The 8,454-nt window shown below is 43.4% G+C and overlaps 1 long non-coding RNA gene across 1 annotated transcript; it reads right to left on the minus strand.

Annotated features, from left to right (window-relative positions):
- Positions 1-1,719: 1,719 nt before the first annotated feature.
- Positions 1,720-7,627, minus strand: LOC142776103 (uncharacterized). The gene is made up of 2 exons (XR_012887308.1): positions 7,080-7,627; positions 1,720-3,977 (listed from the first exon to the last, which is right to left on the minus strand). It is a non-coding gene; the product is annotated as an uncharacterized LOC142776103 (long non-coding RNA).
- Between the last annotated feature and the right edge of the window lie 827 nt (positions 7,628-8,454).

Genomic DNA, 8,454 nt, shown 5'->3' on the forward strand with positions numbered 1-8,454 from the left:
TCAGACGACCGTAGATAAGCTTTTCAATGACTTTGCCAAAAAATAGCAAAATGCCAATGGGGCGATAGTTGTTAATGTTATCACGAGAGCCTTTTTTGTACACAGGAATTATTTTACCACGTTTCAACAACTCAGGAAACATACCGGTTCTGAAAATTTTGTTAGCAATATCTGCAAAAACTAATGATATGTCTGCAGCAACCAGTTTTATTCTAGAGGGCCGGATGGAGTCCAGGCCTGGTCCCGTAACTTTGAGGGAAGAAATTACGTTAAAAACTTCTGAAGAAGAAACCGGGCGAAGGAAGAAGGACTGAGGGCTACGTGGAAGATGGGCTGGAGCGCTAAGTGAGAGCGTATTTTGGCACGCGGCAAAATGATCGCTAAAAACATTTGACATATCAGCTTCGGTAGAGTATTCCTTGTCTTTATAAATTATTTTTTTAATGCTGGCATCGGATTCCCTAACATTCAGAAATTCTTTAATTAGCTCCCAATTACGCCGAGTATTTGTTCCGTTTTCAATTATTCGCCGTTCATAATATTCCCGTTTTGCACGTTTGAGGACGCTAGAAAGAATGTTGCTATAATTTTTAAATCTAGCTCGCAAAGATGCGTTGAAAGGCAGCAATTTCACCTTTTTGTGAAGATTATTTTTCTTTATTATTGAGCGCAGCAGCGCATTTGTAATCCATGGATTCCTAGGAGACGAGAATGTGTGCTTATGGGTTACATGGGTTGTGCAATCGTTAATGTAATTCGTTATAGTTGACAGAAAAATCGAATATGCCTTCTCAGGACAATCTTCTCGAAAAACGTTATTCCAGCATGTGTCATGCACTTTTCGTGCAAATAAAGCTTCATTGAAGGAATTTTTCGTATATTGACGGTGCTGTGCACGTTTTCCGGTACCAAGGACGAAGAACAGGGGATAATGATCTGTAATGGAATAATCAATCACTCCGGTGGTGTAATCAGAGATTGATGATGAAAATATGTGGTCTCTTAACGTGCAAGAACCGGCAGTGTCACACCTAGTTGGAACATCAATTAAGGAAGAGAAACCATAGCTAAATAAGCAGTTGATATAATCAGAACACGATTGACAGCTAGGACGAAGTATGTTTATATTGATGTCATTACAAATGATGATGTTCTTATTTTCATTGGTTAAGAGATTAAGTATTTCTTCTAGCTGTGAACAGAAGTCCGAATAAGATGATGAAGGAGAACGATAAATGGATGCCAGGATTGTAGGCCTGTTATTGAGTGGCAAGACATTCCGGTCGAACTCTAACCATACAGACTCGCACAATAAATTTCGGAATGAAAGATCGAGACGACGGGTGTACGCAATCGACGAATTCACAAAAATAGCAGATCCGCCACTTCTCTGATTTCCACGGTAACTATGTTCACTGATGTACCCTGGCAGATCAACTAGATTGCCATCTACCTGTGTCAGCCACGTTTCCGACAAACAGATGATTGAAAAGTTATGGTCAAGTATAGAAAGAAAGTTGATCAGATCATCGTGATGCCTACGAAGACTGCGAATATTGCAATGAAGGAATAAAAATTGAGGCGGTTTATCATGGAGCAATGCTTTCGTTTTGTCACACGAGAACATGCCTCTGTTCATGGTAGAAACACGAAAGAAAAAAAAAAGGATGTGCAGGCGCACTGATTATGTAAATATGGCCAGGTCGTTTGCGTTAGAAATACGATAAACACGACTATTTTCAGTCTTTCTGGCCTTAATCACACAATTTTCAGTCTAGAGGAATCGCCACCCTTTAGCCTTCTTCAATTCGAATGATGGCTGAATGGGTCAACCACTTTCCTAAAATATTTTTGTAATCGAATACACTGTACACGATAATGGCACTGACCTGTTTGAATGATGGGGGCCCATTGTATAGCCACAACTGAAGAGACGAGGCGATGGTTTAGCGTTGTTGATTAAGATAACACTTTAGCAGTGGACGTTTCTTTCCCCAATGCTGAATGACTCCCAGTGAAAATTACGCAGCCTAACACAGATGGCATTCTGCCAACCGTTTTTGGTCCTCCTGTGGGAACTCGATGAAGCTTTGGAAGACTTAGCAGCAGTGGATCAGATGTGCGGGACAGGACATCTAAACATCAGTACATTGAAATAGTTATTGTATCTCATACACTGAAATTTTATCGCCACACATTTCACAACAGATCATGAATTACCGTACTAGATAACAGCACTTGCAGAACAACCCAGTATCCTCCTGTTTATACCAAAGAGGAATAAGAACAAAAAATGATTCATTAGCGTATTGCGGGTTCAGCCATAAGTTAGCTGACCAGCATTCGGAGGCATGTCGCCTATGTGGGCGATTCCCTTTGCCCAGAGAGGGCAGTACAGAAAAAAAAGAAGTAGTAATAAGCTGGAAATACAGATTTTATTAGCAAAATATTTCACAAGTTGGTCGCACAATTTGACCGGCCCAGGTGACTCTGGGATCAAGTTATTTATGGTTAATAATTTTTTTATCTTTGTGAGCAGCTAAGAAAGTTTGAGTGTTTACGTCGTACATCATGAAAAAGAAATTTGCAAAAAACTTCTTGGTTTACAGTAGATATAATCAGAGCTATTTCCTACGGAGGCTAACTCTGGAAGAGGAGCAGGCTACAGCCAAAAAATCGAGATATGTAAATACAACAGACTGTGAAGAATGGTGCTGCCGAAGGTCAGAAAAACGGCAGTATGCTTTAGACAGATAAAACTAAGCCTACAAAGATCAGACAAGAACGAAGGCTTGCATAAATAATTTGCCAGGCAAAAAAAAAGTCATAGTTTCGGCCCAAGGCTAAAGCAAGGAATGTGATAGCATTACATCGACTGTTATACGAATTAGAATATTTGGGAACCATGCGAAATGTTGTGAACGTGGTTAATTGTACTTTAATTGACAGTAATGCAGTAACCACAGTATTTAAACAGGTGATCATGTTAATTGTTGACTACGTGACGTTTAAAGGGAGACGAAGCCCACGTTCGGCATTGAGAAACGTGACAAGCCACTGGTTTTCATGCTGAAGTACACTAACGTTGAAGTCTCCTGTGACTATAAGAGGCACATCCTGGAGGCACGTGGCACGGACGTTTTGTAGCAATAAGTTCGGGACGTCAGTCCACAAGGTTCCTGGTGACATGTACACTGTTGTGACGACGAAGCCGTGTGATGTTTTAACGGCACAAGCGTCACCACTTCTCATCTGGGACAGCGAGTTGAGTATGTATGTTTAAAGTTATAGCGGCGGCGCGCATTCACAGGCAGGACACTTTTCAGCCACTTTCAAAACAGTCCTGGACTTGATGCGAGGAATTTTTCCTGTTGCTGTAGCATGAAAGTGGAGACAGAGACATGTTGCAATGCCCCTTGTATCCAGTTTCGTGTGCTTCAGTGAACCCATCTCTCCATTGATCAAGCCATCGGATGCGTCAATGTTTAGAGAAACGAAATACATGCTTTGTTCAACAATGTTTCCTATGAATCCATTGACAGTAGGTCAGTGGCGAATGGTGTATACAGATAACTTGCCGTTAGCGTGATGGACAGTATGAGCGGCGCGATTTACTTGGTTAATATAGCACGCTGATGAGCAAGAAATTGTATGTTCGAATCCAGAGTGGGGGCCTCACAATTTTTTTATATTTTCTTTGTTTCTTTTAAAGATAAATGTATACATACTTAAAAAATACATGTATACATACGTTAAACGACCAGGTTATACAAATAGAACTTCAATGGAGATCTTGTAAGGCTAAAAAATTTATTGTGAACTCAATTTTACGCGATATGAAGTACACCACACGCACCTTGGGAGCCGCTGATAACCACAGACTCGCTAAACGTCAGTCGGTGACCTGAAGAGTCTCGTGTTTCTTGAACGATGCATCTCACGGTAGATCCACTCGAGATGTACATACTGTAAAGGACCTGCGGAAAGACAACGATTCTGCTCCAGTCAATGCGGCAGTTGTGACAGTCTATTACCGGACGACCTCTTGAGAGCGAGAGAGAGGAGTAAAAGGTAAATCAGATTTAGTTTGGGGACAATTCTCCGGTTTATGTCTCGCGAATTATAGAGCCTTCTCAAGGTAGTCTACAACATTTTCCGCGATACATTCGATAGTAACAGGAGGCGCCATTGCGAATGCGCGAGTTCTTCTAAGACTATGTAAAATTCAGCATTGTCTTTTTTTTTATTGGGAGGCATTTCTTAGCGAATTTCGGTGACTTCGAACGTATCTATCTACCTAGCCGCTTACGTTTGGGTGCTCCCATGGTCAACCCCTTAACTTGGCGTGAATAAAAATTAGCATGGGAGAGTAAGATGGATTGATGAATATGACGCGCTCATCAAAACATCAATAATGTCACAATCCCGTCGGGTACATTGCCAAACACATCCCGCCACACAGTCGCACATACCCACGGGCGGGTTTGTGCCAGTGGTGTGCGGGTATGTCCTACAGGTGATTCACACTTCGTATCTACTCAGAAATAACTAGAACACACATGGACAATTTTAACGCGTGAGCGTTAATCAATACCGCACATCGGTAGCGTTGACCCAAAGAAGGCATAGAATAAATGTCATGGTTCCAGCTTGAATCGAACCAAGGAATTCTGCATGGCAATGAAGCATTCTACCACAGAGCTATGCCAGGTCTCGGAACTACTGTTCAAATAGACGCCTATCTTCGTGAAACGTCAGTAGTGGTTGCAGTGCTGCCTAGCCAATTTTATAAATATTACGTATATACTCCTTTAATACAGCCGTCACGTCGGGTTAACGTCAATTGTGGTTAGTTGCCATGCGCTGAAGTTTATTTACGTAGCAGTGCCAAGGGCCAACATCCTCGCGAGCATCTCCGCTTCATATCAGCTTCTTGTGTTGGTAATACGCATGTTTCAGTGTGCATCGTTGCGCAAGTGCAAACAGCTGATTATATCAACATCTGCGACTCTTCAACATACGTCTGTGCGTGCAACATCTGTACATATGTTTAGCGTCATTTAATCACGTGTCGTCCATGGCTCTTGCCTCCCACGTGTAGAGTAGGTTGCTCGGAGGACCATTCCACGCGGATCCTTTGCAGCTGGCACCCAGAGTGGCAAAGCCTGGGTGATGCGGGTCCCACGGCTGCAAGAAGTGACTACATGAACCACCTGGCTCATCCTGCCAAGAAGTCCCATTCAATTCATAACACGCCTATGGTTTTGTGTGTGTGTGTGTGTGTGTGTGTGTGTGTGTGTGTGTGTGTGTGTGTGTGTGTGTGTGTGTGTGTGTGTGTGTGTGTGTGTGTGTGTGTGTGTGTGTGTGTGTGTGTGTGTGTGTGTGTGTGTGTGTGTGTCTGTGTGTGTGTGGAACGGAACATATGATTCAATGCGGACGTCATGGAAACTGCAAGCTGCATGTTAACGGAACGCACACGACGGGGTATACTGTCCATCCCGCTGGTGCCGGTTGTCCCAAGTGGCCTTTCACATTTTCGTAGTTCAGCAGGGATACCACCTGTGATAGTGAACATGCATAGAAACGCGTGCAATAAATAGTACTGCAAATAGGGCGAACATAGTCGAAGTAAGTCAGCCACTTTTCTGTGGTACTTCATGAATATTGCTTGCTTCTTCAGTAACTGGGCCAAAAATAGCGGATATGCACGCGCTCTTGCAGCCGTTGCTCAGAGCCATATAAGGTTCGGAGTAGCCATGCTGCTCCGAACCTTAAATGGCTACTCGCGATCAATATTCCAATGCACTTGCACGTGTCGTGACTTTCAGAACAAACGTTGTTTGCGTGAAAAGCATGGTAAGACGCGTATACTCTTGCCGTGAGGTCGCCTCTCTGAGTCGAACAATGTTTCGCACAAAATTGGCGCAGACATTCATACTCGGAATACTCACAACTGGCCCGATGAGACCTCTGGTAGCTACCGAACTGCTCGGCATTTTGGCCGTGACGCTGGCCTACTCCGTGTACTTGAAAGCTGAGCCGAATGTAACTAGATGCCTTCCCTGTCTTCAACCAGCGTGGGCAACCAGCTGGTTGAAGACAGGACAGACCTGTCTTCAACCAGCGTGGAAGCCACAAAAACCTTCGCGGACCTGGAAATCCCGGGGTTATCACATTGTAGAGCCACACAAATCATGCGATGCCCCTATTTAGCCATATTCATTTAATGGATGGTTGACCTGATTAACCCGGCCTACTGCAGCTTCAGTTCACTATACGCTACATGAAATGCCTTATCTTTGCCGTATTCATACTTTGCACGCTAACTGAGCGAGACAACCAAGCGCGATGCGGCATGCATGTGATATGCGGCATGGAGCAAGTGGCATGGAGGTGCAGAGGCAACTGCTAACGCGAGTCTTCCCGCGCTTCGCCTGATTCAAGATTCATAAAATAAGAAATAGAAAAGACACATGAACAAATGACTTTTTTACAGTTGATTCAAACTTTTCTATGTTAAAAAACAAGTGAAAGGCAATAATGCGAACATCCACTATATCGCACTTTGTTCAACCAGATCTTAGGATGCCCAGCGACCGCTACGAGCGCACATGTTCCCTGAAAACAAAACTAGCGCTGAGTTTTCGGGGCCTGTCTGCAGTGCGATGCCCTCCAGCGATGAAGCCAGTGCCTATACCTCAAAACATGTAGGGAGAGTATCTTCGAAATGAGTTCTTTATAGTATCGTAGCATTGCAATACATCTTTATATACATATAGAGACTTCGCAGACTTTTATATATTTATAGTGGCAGGAAAATAGACAAAAGCCAGAAATTCTTGTCAACCTTGAGTCAAATTCTCTGCCACACAAACCATTTTACACATATCACTCCAAGTACACATGTAGCTCATCAAATGGCTTCTGCATCCTATACAGCTCCGCTAAAGCAGCCCCCTCACCCTCAGTTGATCCCCCCTTCCTACCAGCTCCATGCCTCAAAAGTGGCTCTGGTCACTCTGGTTCTGACCCTTATACTATTATGTAATACAAGTATTTATATTGGTTTTGTTACGCACCAGTATTCTCAAATCCCTGTGCTCCAGTATCTGCGAAGTTGTTCAGAGCCTGCCTGTCCCCGGCAGCCGGTTTATTTGGCACCGCTTGCTTCGCCTGCAAATCTCAGGAGTGCGACACAATCTCCGGATTAAAAAAAATAAAACCTGAAAACTTCTTCATGCACCCTTACGTGACTGGTCCCAAAAGTTTCTGCAGTGTGCGAGAGAAAGTGAGACACAATGTACAGCTCTCTCCATTCTAGGTAACGGTGCAGAGATTGCAAAAATTCTAAATACACAGGTGAATTACTGCTAAAGTTCATCACGGGCAACGAAACCTAGGTTTAAAATTACGACGTTAAGCTGATGTTGTGGAATCGGCCAGAAGAAAGGCGAAGATGAGCCAACACCAGGACTCCGTAGAAGAAATTAACATTCGCTCCTGTTGATCGTATTTGTTGACAGCCATATAATTATGCACTACTAATTGTTAATCGACAGATGCAGCTTTTTATATGTATAGAATATCTGAAGCGTTCATATGAGAGATTGGGTGTGCCCATCGCGCAACCAAATTAGTATTAAAGAGCGCTGCTTAATTTTGTGACCACAATAACGCGTCACCACGGGTCTCTAAGGGAAGACATTGCGAATATTCTGACACGAAAATTGCGTTGATCTGCTGAAAATGTCTCCAGCAGTGGCTGTAATTATCGCCCTGTGATATTTCCTTATTTATTTATTTATCTCGTTTCTTGTGACACACACTAGTGCTCTGGCGGTGGCAATTGGCTGATGCAACGACTATTCATTAGCACGACTACTCATTAACAATGGAAATAGCATTGTTACTAAAGTGCTTCACAGAAGAATTCCAGGCGTGCTTGTGGCAATGAAAGAAGAGGTAGAACCAGCGAATTAAGTTTAACTACAAGTATCGTCATAGTATGTACAACGCGCCCCGTGCTTGTTGTAACGACTGTTTTAGGTTCAGTTATTTCCCGCATGTTAATGAAGAATGGAAGATGTTACCTGAATACACAATCGAATGTTATCCACTAACGTCATTTGAAGATAAAGTAAGACGGGTTTTCTATGTATGACACTGTGGCTACATATAGCTTTTATCCTGCATAAATGATTTTCACTGTCTTGCGATGGAGCGTACATTTGTCCTTCGCTATTGAACACGGTGCACTTTACTCTTCTCCTTGATTGCACTTTTTAGTAGGTTTTTGTCAATTCTTTTAATTGCGGAGCATGTTATACTAGGGGCTAGTCATGCACCGTCACCGTCCGCAGCCTCCCCTCCTCTTCCGCCATCCATCTGTGCATCCCTTCCTCCTCTCAAAAGAGCGCGCGCGGCGCTCGCTTCTCCCCTCCGCACGCCACGCGA

The sequence above is a fragment of the Rhipicephalus microplus genome, chromosome X (genome assembly GCF_043290135.1).
Source record: "Rhipicephalus microplus isolate Deutch F79 chromosome X, USDA_Rmic, whole genome shotgun sequence".
NCBI classification, from domain to species: domain Eukaryota; kingdom Metazoa; phylum Arthropoda; class Arachnida; order Ixodida; family Ixodidae; genus Rhipicephalus; species Rhipicephalus microplus.